We start from the raw sequence: 16,679 nt of genomic DNA, 5'->3' as shown, positions 1-16,679 counted from the left end.
AACTGTTTCCAGAGGGGAATGCCATCTTTTCAAGATATTGCCCCAATCCATACAGCTAGAATTGTTAAAGAATGGCACAAGGAACATTCTAATGAAGTTGAGCATCTCATCTGGCCACCACAATCCCCAGACCTCAACATTGAGCATTTATGGTCGTTATTAGAGATTCAAGTAACAAGTCGATTTCTGCCACCATCGTCTCTAAAAGAACTGGAGGGTGTTTTAACTGAAGTATGGGCTAAAATTCCTTTGGAAACAATTCATAATTTGTATGAATCAATACCTCAGAGAATCGAGGCTGTAATTGCCGCAAAAGGTGGACCTACACCATATTAAAATATTTTTTTTTATTTCCAAGGTGTTTCCATTATTTTGTCCAACCCGTGTGTGTGTGTGTATATAGATTTCTGACACAGAATAGTGACAGTACTCTCACCTGTTTGACTGGCGTGTCATTATGGATCCACTGCTTCGAGTGGGGAGTCTCCTCCTTGTGTCCTCTTCCCTTCCTGCTCTTGTGGCAGGTCGAAGTTCAAACGCTAGCTCCGGCAGCATACATGCCGAAGCTGTATTGTTTGAACTAGCTTGTCACATGACCAGAAAGAGAGGAGGGACATGCATGAAGTTAAAGTGCCAGGCCCAGGAGGACATGTGCCAGCTAGACAGGTGCAAGTACTGCTGCTGGCCAGGAAGCACAGATTGAGGGCTTCCTGGCCAGCAGCAGTGCATTGTGGGCAGCCAATAAATCTTATGTACATCTATAAGTGTATGGATACCTTTAGCTTATTCTCTGTGAAGCCTTAGATATTTTGCACGAAACTCGTAAGCTTTACAAGTCTAATTTCTCGGATCTGATTATTTTTTTTTTTTTTTTAATACCTTAATGGGAAAATGTGGTCTGTAAGCCAGGCTATTGGAACTATCCCAGTTAAAGGGGCACTACAGCAACATTTTGGCTACTGGGAAAACCCTAGTAGCATGTTTCTAATAGAAATAGAAACCTATATTAGGTAGTGTATCTGGTTATAAATGCCTTCTGGATAGGATAATTTATAGCACCTCTTACAGATCCTGGTGTCACTAGAAAGTGACCACCTCCTCTGTTCAGCTATAAGCTATTTCTTTTTTGTTTGTGAGATAAAAGGCTGGACTGTAGGCAGGCTCCTCAGCAGCAAGTAGTATGGATAGCTTGGGTAAATAAACAGGAAGCTGCTTGTTTATTTACCCAAGATATCTGTACTTTCCAGAGCCAGCCTAATTTAACTCCCATACACACGCTCAACAGCGGTCTTTTATGCAGCACAATTGTTGAACAACTTTTGTTGTGAAACAGCTAAAAAAAGTATTTTGTTGTTGTTCAAAAAGCTGATAAGAAGTCAAACGGTTGGATTGGCAAATCAAATCAAAGATAGCTTTATTGGCATGACCAAGATTCATACAGGTATTGCCAAAGCAAGGGGAAAAAGGGGGATATGAAAGGGGGAGAGGTAGGGGGACAATGGCTAAGCAGTCTGTGGACATTTTTAGGTTTCCAGTTCCGTTATGCTCCTCTGTCTGTGGCATGCTGTGACATAGTGTGCAGCGATTGTCACTGTGGATTCCTCTTCTCCCAGTAAGGGCTGGTTCAGACGGACGTTTGTGCAGCGTTTACTGCCAGCGTTCGGGGCTTGGCGTTTAACGCTCCCATTCAAGTGCATAGGAGCGTTTGTACCAAGCTTTTACGCGCGTTTACACGAACACGGCGTTTGGGTCCCGATTTTCACTGGCGTTCAAGGAGCCCCTGGAAGCTACATGTTGCTTCCAGGGGTGGTTAATTGCGACGGGTAATGTTCCCCTAGGGGAAGAAAAAACGCGACTGCATCCGAACGCAATGCGAACGCTGCTGAAAGCCCGAACGCATTGCCGCCGCGACGCCGACGAGCGCGACGCCTCCAAACGTCCGTCTGAACCAGCCCTTAAATATAGGTTTTTCTCTCATCTTCTAATGTAAGAAAGTCTGGGAATAGTTCCAACAATTTCTTAAAGTAAGTGTCTCTGGTTGCAGTATATTTGGGGCAGTGCAGCAGGAAGTCTCTTTCATCCTCAAGGGTTTTCTGCTCACAGTGTTGGCATAGTCTCTCCTCCATGGGTTTGTACGTCTGTCTGTGTCTTCCAGACTCTATTTCGAGGTTGTGAGCACTCAATCTTTAGACGCTCAGGATTTTCCTCTCGGGAGTTTTGGTGCTTTTCCAGGTATGTCTTATCAGCTTTTTGAACAATGGCAAAATACTTTTTTTTTTTTTTTTTTGCTTTTTCAACTTGTTTCACAACAAAGGTTGTTCAACAATTGTGCTGCATAAAAGACCGCTGTTGAGCATGTGTTTAGGGCATTACAGAACAGGCTTTTATCTCACACACTGAAAGGACAGAAATAGCGGTCACAGGCAGCTGAACAGAGAAGGATGTATTTCTTTAAAGAAAACCTGAACTGAACATTAAAAGTAAAAATGGGCATACACAAGTCATACTTACCTTCCATGTAGTCTACTCCTCAGTGTCTTTCTCCTGTCCCGTGTCCTGTTTGTTCACTGTGATCAAGGGAATTTTCTGTCCTCCATTTTGAAAATGGCCATTACCCATAACTGCTTTCTGGTCAGCACACAGTTAAACTGTAACATCTCCCGCTTGAGCCATAGGGAAACCTGGACATTACCTGGTACACCAGTTTTCCTCTCAGCTATAACTGACAGCAACTGATATTTTACTGACAGCAACTGATATATTTCAGTTCTGACAAAATATTGTCAGAACTGTAAGGGATTATTGTCAGAAGAAAATGGTTAGCTTCTGAGAGGAACTGATGGCAAGGTAACTATGTAATATTCATTTGAAGTTACCTCATGTGTTTGTTTGTTTTAAATATTTTTACTGAGTACAGGTTCTCTTTAAGTGACACCAGGATCTGTAAGAGGTGCTATAAAATATCCTATCCAGTCAGCATTTGTAACCAGATACGGTACACATTCAAAAATTACACTAACTGGGGATCCAGAGAGAAAAGTCGAATCATACCATTAATAAGTCAATATAAACTTAAACCTACAACATGTTTCAAGTATGCACTATGCCAACAAATTTACATGTATAATAATGAAGAATGAGGATTGGCTCCTGGGTGCATACAAAAAACTCCTATTTATTTATCAAAAAGTACAACATATATACACAAATATCTTAGAAAAACATTAGATAGACCTCACAACAACTGATAAAATTGTACTCATTAAAGGGAAGGTTCAAGCAAAATAAAAAAATGAGTTTCATTTACCTAGGTCTTCTACCAGCCCCATGTAGCCATCCTGTGCTCTCGTATTCACTCACTGCTGCTCCAGTCCCCCGCTGGCAGCTTTCTGACCTCGGAGGTCAGGGCCACATTGCATACATTTTTACGCATTCCAGCTAGTGCAGGAACAAAAATGTACGCGTTGCACCACTAACGCGTAAAAATGTATGTGTTAATGTTCCTGCACTAGCGGGAGTGTGTAAAAATGTACGCAATTTGGCCCTGACCTCCGAGGTCAGAAAGCTGCCAGCGGGGGACTGGAGCAGCAGTGAGTGACTACGAGGACACAGGATGGCTGCATGGGGCTGGTAGAAGCCCTAGGTAAGTGAAACTCATTTTTTTTTTTTTTGCTTGGACCTTCCCTTTAACACAATACATGACCTAAAGGAGGCTGCAGTCCTCCAAAAAACCGCAAAAGCACTGGAATATGGATTCAATATAGATGATAAACAGCAGCAAAGCAGCAGCCAAAAAAGCAGCAAAAGAAAGTTTATGATGATTGCAGATTGATTGCACAAGCCCACAACTAGGTGATTGTTAACCAGTTCGGCCTATCTGGACGAGTTTCCTCGTCCAGATAGGCACTGGTGCTGCCGCCGGCTCGTGCGCGCGATCGGGCACGCCCCCGCACGCGCTCCCGCTGCCTGCCGCTAGCCCCCCGATCAGTGAATGGGAATATAATTCCCATTCACCGATCTAACTTCCCCGCAGAAATACCGACGCTTTCTCTCCAGAGAGCGCAGTATTTCTGCCCCCAGGAAACAACTCCTCAGCATTTTAGTTCCTAGATGCGAGCTGGTTCGCATCTAGGACTTTTTTCACTGTGGCCATCTTGTGGCCAAATAGTAAACTGCACCCACATACATTTTTGATTTAAAAAAAACATTTTACATTTAAAATTAGCAGTTTCCCTCCCACACCAAAAATTACCCACATACACTTTTTTTATAAAAAAAAAAAAAATTAAAAAAACAAAAACATAAATAGTTACCCAAGGGTCTGAACTTTTTAAATATGCATGTCAAGAGAATATGTTATTATATTATTTAAAGTTATAAGCTTATAAATAGTGATGGACGCAAATTGAAAAAATGCACCTTTATTTCTAAATGAAATATCGGCACCATAAATTGTGATAGGGACATCGTTTAAATGGTGTAATAAGCGGGACAGATGGGCAAATAAAATACATGCGTTTTAATTACGGTAGCGTATATTAATTTCAAACTATAATGGCCAAAAACTGAGAAATAATGAATTTTTTCCGTTTTTTTCTTATTCTTCCTGTTAAAATGCATTTACAGTAAAGTGGCTCTTAGCAAAATGTATCACCCACAGAAAGCCTAATTGGTGGCGGAAAAAACAAGCTATAGATCAATTCATTGTGATAAGTAGCAATAAAGTTATAGGCGAATGAATGGGAGGTGAACGTTGCTCGGATGCATGAGATTTTCGGCACTGCGGCGCTGAACCGGTTAATGGCAGCGAAGCAGGACACTGGGATCCGCATATGTTAGCAGCAGCTGGTATGTTAGGCAAAAACCAAGGTTAGGATGGTACATCTAGGCATGGCAACCAGGATCAAGAGGCCAACTCCAAATTTCCAACTGTTCCAAAGCGATAGTGCAGTTATCCAGCCAAACTATCTCTGTAATCCTCCATACGTTCCATAATCTCATTCGCAGATTGGAAGAGGAAAACAAACAGTTCGTATCACTCAGTTCCTCAGAACTCTTGCAAAGGAATAGAATCAAAAAGGAGCAGTGCTGAGTGCCATGTTTGCCAAAACATCATTTCCATATCAATCATGCATGCTTGCTCTGCACAAGTTCATAACACTTTAAAATATTGTGGTAGGCAATCCATCATCCATAGTTACCAGTCCCCTGCGGTGTAGGTCATGGATGTGATGAAATGAGCATAACAAGCGCCAAAGATCACGACATGTTTCGCTGACTGCTCCGTCAGCCTCCTCAGGTGATAGCGCAAAAGGGAATTTCCCTTTTGCGCTATCACCTGAGGAGGCTGACGGAGCAGTCAGCGAAACATGTCGTGATCTTTGGCGCTTGTTATGCTCATTTCATCACATCCATGACCTACACCGCAGGGGACTGGTAACTATGGATGATGGATTGCCTACCACAATATTTTAAAGTGTTATGAACTTGTGCAGAGCAAGCATGCATGATTTATATGGAAATGATGTTTTGGCAAACATGGCACTCAGCACTGCTCCTTTTTGATTCTATTCCTTTGCAAGAGTTCTGAGGAACTGAGTGATATGAACTGTTTGTTTTCCTCTTCCAATCTGCGAATGAGATTATGGAACGTATGGAGGATTACAGAGATAGTTTGGCTGGATAACTGCACTATCTCTTTGGAACAGTTGGAAATTTGGAGTTGGCCTCTTGATCCTGGTTGCCATACCTAGATGTACCATCCTAACCTTGGTTTTTGCCTAACATACCAGCTGCTGCTAACATATGCGGATCCCAGTGTCCTGCTTCGCTGCCATTAACAATCACCTAGTTGTGGGCTTGTGCAATCAATCTGCAATCATCATAAACTTTCTTTTGCTGCTTTTTGGCTGCTTTTTTGGCTGCTGCTTTGCTGCTGTTTATCATCTATATTGAATCCATATTCCAGTGCTTTTGCGGTTTTTTGGAGGACTGCAGCCTCCTTTAGGTCATGTATTGTGTTAATGAGTACAATTTTATCAGTTGTTGTGAGGTCTATCTAATGTTTTCAAAGATATTTGTGTATATATGTTGTACTTTTTGATAAATAAATAGGAGTTTTTTGTATGCACCCAGGAGCCAATCCTCATTTTTCATTATTATACAGATACGGTACACTACCCAATATGTTTCTCTTACTAGTAGAAACCTGCTACTAGGGTTGTCCCAGTAGCCCAAATTTTGCTGTAGTGCCCCTTTTAAAAGAGTCACAAAAATAAGATAAAGGTATTTATTTATCGATAATCGAACAGAATTTCCTTAGCACGCAAGGACATATGCCATACAGACGCAGTGCCTTATCAGTTTTTATTTTTGTCTTGCTCTTACGCCATCATGTTGTTGCAACATTAAAATCTGAATACAGATACCGTTTCCTCATCTGTAATAAGCAAGAAAAATACTTCCCTTCTAAAGACTATATATACAGCTTTTATTGCACTCATTATAGTTTCTTATTGCAGCCTCCGTCTGCTCCTGGTTTAGGGCTTTGAGGATTCCTTTTCAGCTTAATTTTATATTTACACTAGCTGATTGCCCGGTGTTGCCCGGGTATGTATTTGGCTGGTGTCGGCTCCTCCCACTTTTTCTAACCCTAACTCACAATTACTCAATGACCAAGTTTGTGAGCTTTGTGGTCTTGGGCATCAATAATTTGCATTGAAATGAAACAATCGTATGGGCTGTTTGTGGCTCAACCCCATTTACTGAATTTGAACCCCAGTCACCCAATGACCAACTGTACCAGGTTTGAGGCCTGTGCCATTAACAGTACAAGAATGGTAGTAATTAAATATTCCCTTGAAAAGCAAAAGGTGAAGCTTTATTCACTTTTGAAGGCTCTACTCACTTTTCTGAATATTAATCCCATTCACTGAGTGATCAACTGTGCAAAGTTTAAGAACCCTCCTACTAACAGTGTAAGAATGGCTGCAGTTTACATTTTCCTAGTGAAATTTGTATTTGTCTCCACCCACTGATGATCCGGCGTTGCCCGGGTATGTATGTGACTGGTGTTGGTTCTGCCCACTTTTTCTAACCATAATGCACACTCACTTAATGACCAAGTTTGTGATCTTTGGGGTCTTTAGCATGAATTTGTATATTCCCATAGAAATTAAACAAATCAGATTGGCTGTTTGTGGCTGTGCCCCTCTCCAGCATTTGAACCCCAGTCACTCAATGACCAACTGTAGCAGGTTTGAGGCATCTGCTATTACCAGTGTAAAAATGGCAGCAATTTAAATATTCCCCTTGAAAATCAACAGGTGAATTTTGATTGGCTATTATAGGCTCCACCCACTTCCCTGAATATTATTCTGTTACCCAGTAACCATCTGGGCAAAGTTTGGGAACCCTGCCATAAACAGTGTAAGAACTACTGTAGTCTACATTTTCCCAGTGAAATTTGTTTTTGACTCCACCCACTTTTTGTAACCTTGACACATAGTTACTCAATGACCAAGTTTGTGAGCTTTTGGGTTCCTGGCATCAACATTTTGTGAATGGAAGCAGTTTATGCAGAAAAGCAAATCTGATGGCTGTTTGTGGCTCCGCCCCTTTAGTGAATTTGAACCCCAGTCACTTGATAACCGACTAGCAGGTTTGAGGCCTCTGCCATTGACCGTGTAAGAATGACAGCAGTTTCAATATTTCCCTTGAAAATCAATAGGTGAATTTTGATTGGCTCTTGTAGGCTCCACCTACTTTTCCGAATATTAATCCTAGTCCCCCAGTGACCAAATGTGTCAAGTTTGAGAACCCTCCCATTGACCGTGTAAGAATAGCTGCAATTTATATTTTCCCATATAAAAAGTTGTTTTTGGCTCTGCCCATTATTTGTAACCTTTACACACAGTCACTCAATGACCAAGTTTATGAGCTGTGGGGTCTTTGGCATCAATAAGTTGCATTTTACCATTGAAATTAAACAAATTTGATTGGGTGTTTTTGGCCCGCTCCCTTTTCAGAATTTAAACCCCAATCTCCCAGTGACTGACTGTTCCAGATTTGAGGCCTCTGCCATTAAGAGTGTATGAATGTCAGCAATGTAAATATTCCCCTTGAAAATCAATAGGGGAATTTTGATTGGCTGTTTTAGGCCCCACCCACATTTCTGAATATTAATCCCAGTGGCCAATTGTGTCAAGTTTGGGAACCCTGCCATGTAAAAAATTAAGTTGTTGGTGCTGCACACTTTTTCTAACCTTGACATACAGTCACTCAATTATCAAGTTTATCAGCTTTGGGGTCCTTGGTATCAATACTTTGTATAGTCCCATTGAAAAATAAACAAATCTGGTTGTTTGTGGCTCTGCCCCCTTTTTGAATTTGAATCCTAATCATTCAGTGACCAACTGTACAGGTTTGAGGCATCTGCTAGTAACAGTATAAGAATGGTAGCAGCTTAAATATTGCCTTTGAAAATCGAAAGGTGAATTTTTATTGGCTGTTGTAGGCTCCACCTACCTTTCAAAATCTTAATCTCATTCACCCAGTGACCAACTGCAAAGTTTAAGAATCCTGCCATTAACTGTGTAAGAATTGCTGCAGTTTATATTTTCCCAGTAAAATTTGTTTTTGGCTCCGCCCACTTTTTGTAACCTTGACACACAGTCACTCAATGACCAAGTTTGTGAGCTTTCAGGTTCCTGGCATCAAAAATGTGTGAATGGAAGCAGTTTATCCACCAAAGAAATCTGATTGGCTGTTTGTAGCCCCGCCTCTCTAGTGAATTTGGACCCCAGTCACCCAAAGACCGACTGTAGCAAGTTTGAAGCCTCTGCCATTAACCATGTAAGAATGGCAGCAGTTTAAATATTCCCCTTAAATAGCAATAGGTGTATTTTGATTGGCTGTTGTAGGCTTCACCCACTTTCCTGATTCCTAATCTCATTCGCCCAGTGACCAAGTTTGAAAACCCTGCGATTAACAGTGTAACAATGGCTGCAGTTTACATTTTCCCATTTAAAATTAATGGCTGAAATTTGATTGGCTGTTTTATGCTCCGCCCACTTTTCATGGATTTGTAACCTTGGTCACCAAGTGACCACCTGTGCCAAGTGTGGGGACTCTGGCTTGATTACTGTGAGAATGGCAGCCTTTTCCATTTTTTCCATTGACATAAATGGGTGAAATCTGATTAGCTGTTTGTAGCTCTGCCCAGGTGTGCAGGGGGGATGCGAGACCCCCAGAACAAATCATCCCAGATAGTAAGGGATCTGTATACCAAGTTTCGTTCAAATCGGTCAAGCGTTTTTGAGTGATCGCAACACGCACACATGATTATATATAGATATAGATTCCTAGAAGTTTAGTCTCCATATGGAATACATTGATAATTGCGAATATTTCTATTTACCAGTTCCCTTCAGTGTCCCTCCTTTGTAACATGCGATCACCGTCTACCCAACTTAGTGTCCCTGGGATTTATTAATTTTTTCTAAAATTATTTTAGTTCTGCTGCTCCATGACCTATTAAACACCAGATCAAATGTTATGGTCACTATTCCCCATATGTTCTTGAACCCACACATTTGATACATGACCGTGTTCTCCCCAGAAATTTTTTCCAGCTGGGTGGACTGGGTGAACTATTTACACCGGCATTCCACAAAATAGTCAACGGCTCCTTACAAGAAGGGTGGTTTCCCTCTACTCTGAAAGAAGCAATCGTCAGACCTCTACTCAAGAAACCATCCTTAGACCCAGATGCTTTAAACAGCTACAGACCTGTCTCAAACCTCCCCTTTCTGGGAAAAGTTATTGAAAAGGCTGTCTACCTCCAACTTGAAGCCAGGCTCTCCAGAAACAACATCCTTGACCCTCTTCAATCTGGCTTCAGGAAATATCACAGCTGTGAAACAGCCCTCACCCAGATTTGCAATGATCTGCTCATTGCAAGAGACAAGGGTCAATGTTGCATCCTGATTTTGCTCGACCTCTCAGCGGCTTTTGACACAGTCGATCATGAAATCTTACTCAACAGGCTACAAGAGTACTGTGGCATAGATGGCATTGTTTTCCGGTGGTTCAACTCCTACCTGGCTGGCAGAACACAAAGGGTAGCCTTAGGGCCCTTCCTCTCCAACCCTGTACCACTAAAATACGGTGTACCTCAGGGCGCAATATTATCCCCTTTACTGTTCACCATATACATGCTGCCACTTGGAGAAATCATACAAAAACATGGCCTGACATATCATTGCTATGCTGATGACACCCAGCTATATTTGTCATTCAAACCTGACGTCACAGACCCTACTCCACAAATAAACGCATGCTTAGCTGAGCTTCAGGAGTGGATGAATAATTGGCTAAAACTTAATGCTGACAAAACTGAGGTTCTTGTTATCAAGGGCCAGGGCTCAACAGCAAAGCAGCTCCAGTCTCAACCAACACCGCTAAGGATAGGGAGCTCAGACCTGAACAACTCAGACTGTGTGCGCAGCCTGGGAGTACTGATTGATGGGAAATTAAGCTTCAGGAATCAAATCTCAGCTGTTGTGAAACATTCCTTCTTTCACCTAAGGAATATTGCAAGGATTAAGCACCTAATTCCTTCAGAGGATCTTCCAACCCTAGTTCATGCCTTCGTCACATCAAGGTTAGACTACTGCAACGTCCTCTACACAGGCCTGCATAAGAAAGACTTACGCCGCCTGCAATTAGTACAGAATGCCGCTGCAAGGCTGTTAACGAGCCAACCCCGCCATTGCCACATAACACCAACCCTGAGCTCACTCCACTGGCTACCGCTAAAATGGAGAATTCTGTTTAAGATTGGCTTACTGACATTCAAATCCTTGCACAATCTGGGCCCTGGATACCTGAAGGACTTGTTGCAACTACATCACACCCCCCACAATCTTAGATCAAAAGGACGTAACACCTTGGTCACCCCCAGAGTCAACCTGAAAACCTTTGGAGACAGAGCCTTTTGTCATGCTGCCCCTACACTTTGGAACTCCCTGCCACACCCAATCAGGACAGCCCCATCCCTGGAAACATTTAAGTCTAAACTGAAAACCTACCTTTTCAGTCTGGCATTCATGAACATCTGACTATCTCCTCTGTAACACAACCCAGCCTGAAACCCTGTATTAATCTGAGACACAGCTATGCGCTTTGAGTCCTATGGGAGAAAAGCGCTTTACAAATGTTATTGTATTGTATTGTATAAAAAAGTAACTGGGTGAGGTGCGAGGGGGGAATGCAAGGCCAGTGCAACTCTGCTTACAGGATAAAAGGAGGATGAGGAGGCAAGCCGATGTACCTGCTATACAATGCAATTTTCTGACAGATTTACTGTTAGATCGACAGTTTCCAACATGTCCGATCTGATTTCCGATTTTCTGTTCACGTCTAGAGGAAATAGTGCTAAAATCAGATCGGACATGTTGGGAATAGTCGATCTTACATCTGTCAGATAATTGTATTGTGTGTACCTAGCATCAGGAAGAGATTGTTTCAGATTAAGGTGCTCAGGTCCATTTTTATGCCGACCTGAACTCAGAACTTTCTCTGTGTGCTCTGAAAGATACACAACAGCATAATAACCTTTAAAGAAAAGTATTTCTTTGTTACAGCTGATACAAATCCTGCAATAAATCTGCACTGTTTTTACTTCCTGCTTTCTTGGAAGCAGACATATTGTTACATAGTTATTTTGGTTGAAAAAAGACATACGTCCATCGAGTTCAACCAGTACAAAGTACATCTCCAGCCCGTCCCCCACATACCCCTGTTGATCCAGAGGAAGGCGAAAAAAACCCCACAAGGCATGGTCCAATTAGCCCCAAAAGGGAAAAATTCCTTCCTGACTCCAGATGGCAATCAGATAAAATCCCTGGATCAACATCATTAGGCATAACCTAGTAATTGTAGCCATGGATGTCTTTCAACACAAGGAAAGCATCTAAGCCCCCTTTAAATGCAGGTATAGAGTTTGCTATAACGACTTCCTGTGGCAATGCATTCCACATCTTAATCACTCTTACTGTAAAGAACCCTTTCCTAAATAAATGGCTAAAACGTTTTTCCTCCATGCGCATCTCATGTCCTCTAGTCCTTTGAGAAGGCCTAGGGACAAAAAGCTCATCCGCCAAGCTATTATATTGCCCTCTGATGTATTTATACATGTTAATTAGATCTCCTCTAAGGCGTCTTTTCTCTAGACTAAATAAACCCAGTTTATCTAACCTTTCTTGGTAAGCGAGACCTTCCATCCCACGAATCAATTTTGTAGCTCGTCTCTGTACCTGCTCTAAAACTGCAATATCTTTTTTGTAATGTGGTGCCCAGAACTGAATTCCATATTCTAGATGTGGCCTTACTAGAGAGTTAAACAGGGGCAATATTATGCTAGCATCTCGAGTTTTTATTTCCCTTTTAATGCATCCCAAAATTTTGTTCGCTTTAGCTGCAGCGGCTTGGCATTGAGTATGATTATTTAACTTGTTGTCGATGAGTACTCCTAAGTCCTTCTCCAAGTTTGATGTTCCCAACTGTATCCCATTTATTTTGTATGGTGCTAGACCATTGGTACGACCAAAATGCATGACTTTACATTTGTCAACATTGAATTTCATCTGCCATGTATGTGCCCATATAGCCATCCTATCCAGATCCTGTTGCAATATGACACTATCTTCCTGAGAGTTGATGATTCTGCACAATTTTGTATCATCTGCAAAAATAGCAACATTGCTCACTACTGCATCTACTAGGTCATTCATAAATAAATTGAAGAGCACTGGACCCAGTACAGACCCCTGTGGGACCCCACTGCTAACAGTCTCCCATTTTGAGTACGATCCATTGACCACAACTCTTTGTTTTCTGTCCATTAGCCAGTTCCCTATCCATGCACACAAACTCTTCCCCAGTCCTTGCATCCTCAACTTTTGCACCAGACTTCTGTGGGGAACAGTGTCGAAGGCCTTTGCAAAGTCCAAGTATATCACATCTACAGCATTCCCAATATCCATATTAGCATTCACTACCTCATAAAAGCTGAGCATGTTAGTCAAACAGGACCTGTCTTTAGTAAACCCATGTTGATGCTGAGAAATAAGATTATTTTCTACTATGAAGTCATGTATAGTATCTCTTAGTAACCCCTCAAATAGTTTGCATACAACTGATGTTAAGCTTACAGGTGTATAATTTCCTGGATCAGATTTTTTGCCCTTCTTAAATAGGAAAACGTGGGCTGTACGCCAATCCACTGGGACTCTGCTAGTTGTAAGAGAGTCACAAAAGATAAGATAAAGGGGCTTAGCTATAACTGAACTTAATTCTCTTAGGACCCGAGGATGCATGCCATCCGGGCCAGGTGCCTTGTCTATTTTTAATTTATTTAGTCTTGCCTTTACTTCTTCCTGCGTTAAGTATTTAATATTACAGTTAGAAGATTGAGACTCTTCTGCCTCTGTAATTTGCAACAGTGCTGTTTCCTTTGTGAAGACAGAAGCAAAGAAAGCATTTAATAACTCTGCCTTACCTTGGTCATCCACCATTGAGTTCCCACCCTCATCCTTTAGGATTCCTATACAGTCAACCTTTCTTTTTTTAGAGTTGATGTACTTGTAAAACTTTTTGGGGTTAGATTTGATATCCCTAGCGATTTGATTTTCAGCTTCGATCTTTGCTAGCTTAATTTCTTTTTTACAATTTTTATTGCACTCCTTATAATTGCTTAGTGCAGCCTCAGTCCCCTCCTGTTTTAGGACCTTATAGGCATTATTTTTCCTCTTCATTTTATTCCTAACCTTTCTATTCATCCATAGAGGCCTTTTTTTATTCCTAGACATTTTGTTTCCATATGGGATATACATACTACAATATTGATTGAAAATACGTTTAAAAGCTTGCCATTTCCCTTCAGTGTCCTTCCCTTGTAGTACATTATCCCAGTTCACCAAACTTAGTGCCTGCCTAATTTGATTGAACTTTGCTTTTCTAAAATTCATAGTTTTAGTGGTCCCGCTGCCCCGTGGCCTATCAGTCACCAGATCAAACGTTATCATGTTGTGATCACTATTTCCCAAATGTTCTTGAACCTGCACATTTGATACATTATCTGGTCTATTAGAAATGATCAGATCCAGTAACGCATTCCCCCTAGTTGGTTCCGTTACCATTTGAGTCAAGTAATTGTCCTGTAGTGCTGCCAGAAATCTGCTGCTTTTACCAGAATGGGTAGCCTCAATACCCCAGTCAATGTCTGGAAAGTTGAAGTCGCCCATAATTATGACCTCATTTTTACTTGCAGCTTTTTCAATCTGCTGTAGTAATCGCAGTTCTGCAGCTTCATTAATAAGAGGTGGTCTGTAGCATACCCCAATAAGCAATTGGCAACTTTTATTTCCACCATGAATATTTACCCAAACGGACTCCACATCTTCGCAATCTTCCTCCATTTCATCGTTGAGGACAGCTGTAAAAGAATTCTTAACAAAGAGACAAACTCCTCCACCTTTTTTCCCTGTTCTATCCCTCCTAAACACATTGTATCTTTTTAAATTAGCTATCCAGTCATGGCTTTCATCCATCCATGTCTCGGTTATTCCCACAATGTCATAGCCTTTGTCATTCAGAATGAACTCTAGTTCGTCTATTTTATTTGCAAGGCTCCGAGCATTGGTTACCATGCACTTTATATTTTTACCAACACATTTACCAATTTTGTTTACACGAAATGGGCTACTTGAAGTTTTACCAACCTCCTTAATCTTTATACTGTCTCCACCCCCCATAATGTTAGGCTCCCACTGTCTTTTTACCTTATCTTGTCTACATATTGAGACTTTATCCTCCCACCTCCCCCCAGATCCTAGTTTAAAATCTCCAACCGTTTAGCCATCTTCTCCCCCAATGCAGCTGCACCCTCCCCATTAAGGTGCAGCCCATGCCTGCTGTAGAACCTGTAGCCGACTGCAAAGTCTGCCCAGTTCTCCAGGAACCCAAACCCTTCCTTCCTACACCAATTTCTCAGCCACTTATTTAACTCCCTAAGCTCCCTCTGTCTCTCAGATGTAGCGCGTGGCACTGGCAGTATTTCAGAGAACACCACCTTGGAGGTCCTTGCTTTAAGTTTATCTCCAAGTACCTAAAAATCATTTTTGAGGACCTTCCATCTCCCACTAACTTTGTCATTGGTGCCAATGTGTACCATGACAGCTGGGTCTTCCCCAGCCCCACCCAATAATCTGTCAATTCTTTCCGCTACATGTTAACCTTAGGTGCTTGCAAATGAGCTTATCTGCCCTATCTGAAATGGCAGTCATGTGACACAAGAAGAGATCAGATTAGACTGGCTAAACTCTAAATACAGGGTGCGTTTCTTTGTTTTACTTCTGTCCTGTGCAAGAGTGTAAAGGTGGCCATACACTGGCCGATTTGCCATCAGATTCGACCAACAGATAGATCCCTCTCTGATTGAATCTGATCAGAGAGGGATTGTATGGCCACCGATACTGCAAACAGATTGTGAACCGATTTCAGCCTGAAACCGTTCACAATCTGTGGTGGTGGTGCTGCCGCCGGTTTCCACCCCCCCCCTGCTTCACCGGCGTGACTCCCCAGGTCTCTGCTGTCTTCTTCTCCGCTTTGGTCTGGTCTCCGGCATGCTTCACTTCCTGCCAGGAAGTTTAAACAGTAGAGCGTCCTCTACAGTTTAAACTTCCTGCCGGGCAGAAAGAAGTGAAGCATGCTGGAGACCAGAGCGGAGAAGACAGCAGTGACAGCGGGGACTCGCGCCGGCCGGAACAGGTAATGTATACCCGCTGTATTGCGTCGTGCATTTGAACACCGCTATCGACGCACTCCCATCCCGCCGGCGATCGAGAAAAATGTTCCGGACGGATTGTCGGGAATCGATGGGAACGATCGGTTTCGGACTGTAATCGATCGTTCTGTCAGCGGTATGTGTGGCGATTTTACAGCCGATTCGATCACTGTGATTGAATCTGCCATATATCGGTGGGAAAATCGTTAGGTGTATGGGCTCCTTTAGGGCTCTTTTCCACTATGGAATGCGATCGCGATTCTGATCGCAATCGCGTTTCAATTTCCACCATGCGATTGCGATTGAGCTACTATACTCATTATAGTACAGCACAATCGCATACAAAACGCGGCAGGACGACGATTGCGCTTTGACCAAAATCGCATCGCAATCGGATTGCACTAATGGAAATTGCTGCTGCAGTTTCCATTAGTTTAATGTACTTTGCGATTTGCGATCAGAAGCAAATCGCAGGCTAGTGGAAAAAGGCCCTTCACTAAATTCGGGTAATGTGATTGTTGAAGGGGAAGGGGGGAGTGGAGCACTACAGGCATGATACATAGCAGGAGACGAGTGCACAAGAGGCTGCCTTACAGACAGCCCGTCGCTAAACATGCTGTGCGTCGCTCTCTTCTCTGCCTCCAAAGTAAAAAAAAATAAACAAGCAAAGCTCTGAAGTGGCATAATTTCTCCTGATCTCTGTGTCTCGCCCCAGCTGGATTAGATCAGCAGCTGCTGTACTCCGGCATGGTTATCTGCAGTCTGGGGGAGGAAGGAGGAGAAATAACGAGCCGCTCTGAGGCTGTCCCTGACTGCTGGACCCACGTGGCTC

The sequence above is a fragment of the Hyperolius riggenbachi genome, chromosome 6 (assembly GCF_040937935.1).
Source record: "Hyperolius riggenbachi isolate aHypRig1 chromosome 6, aHypRig1.pri, whole genome shotgun sequence".
NCBI lineage: Eukaryota > Metazoa > Chordata > Amphibia > Anura > Hyperoliidae > Hyperolius > Hyperolius riggenbachi.
This window is presented reverse-complemented; position numbering follows the sequence as displayed.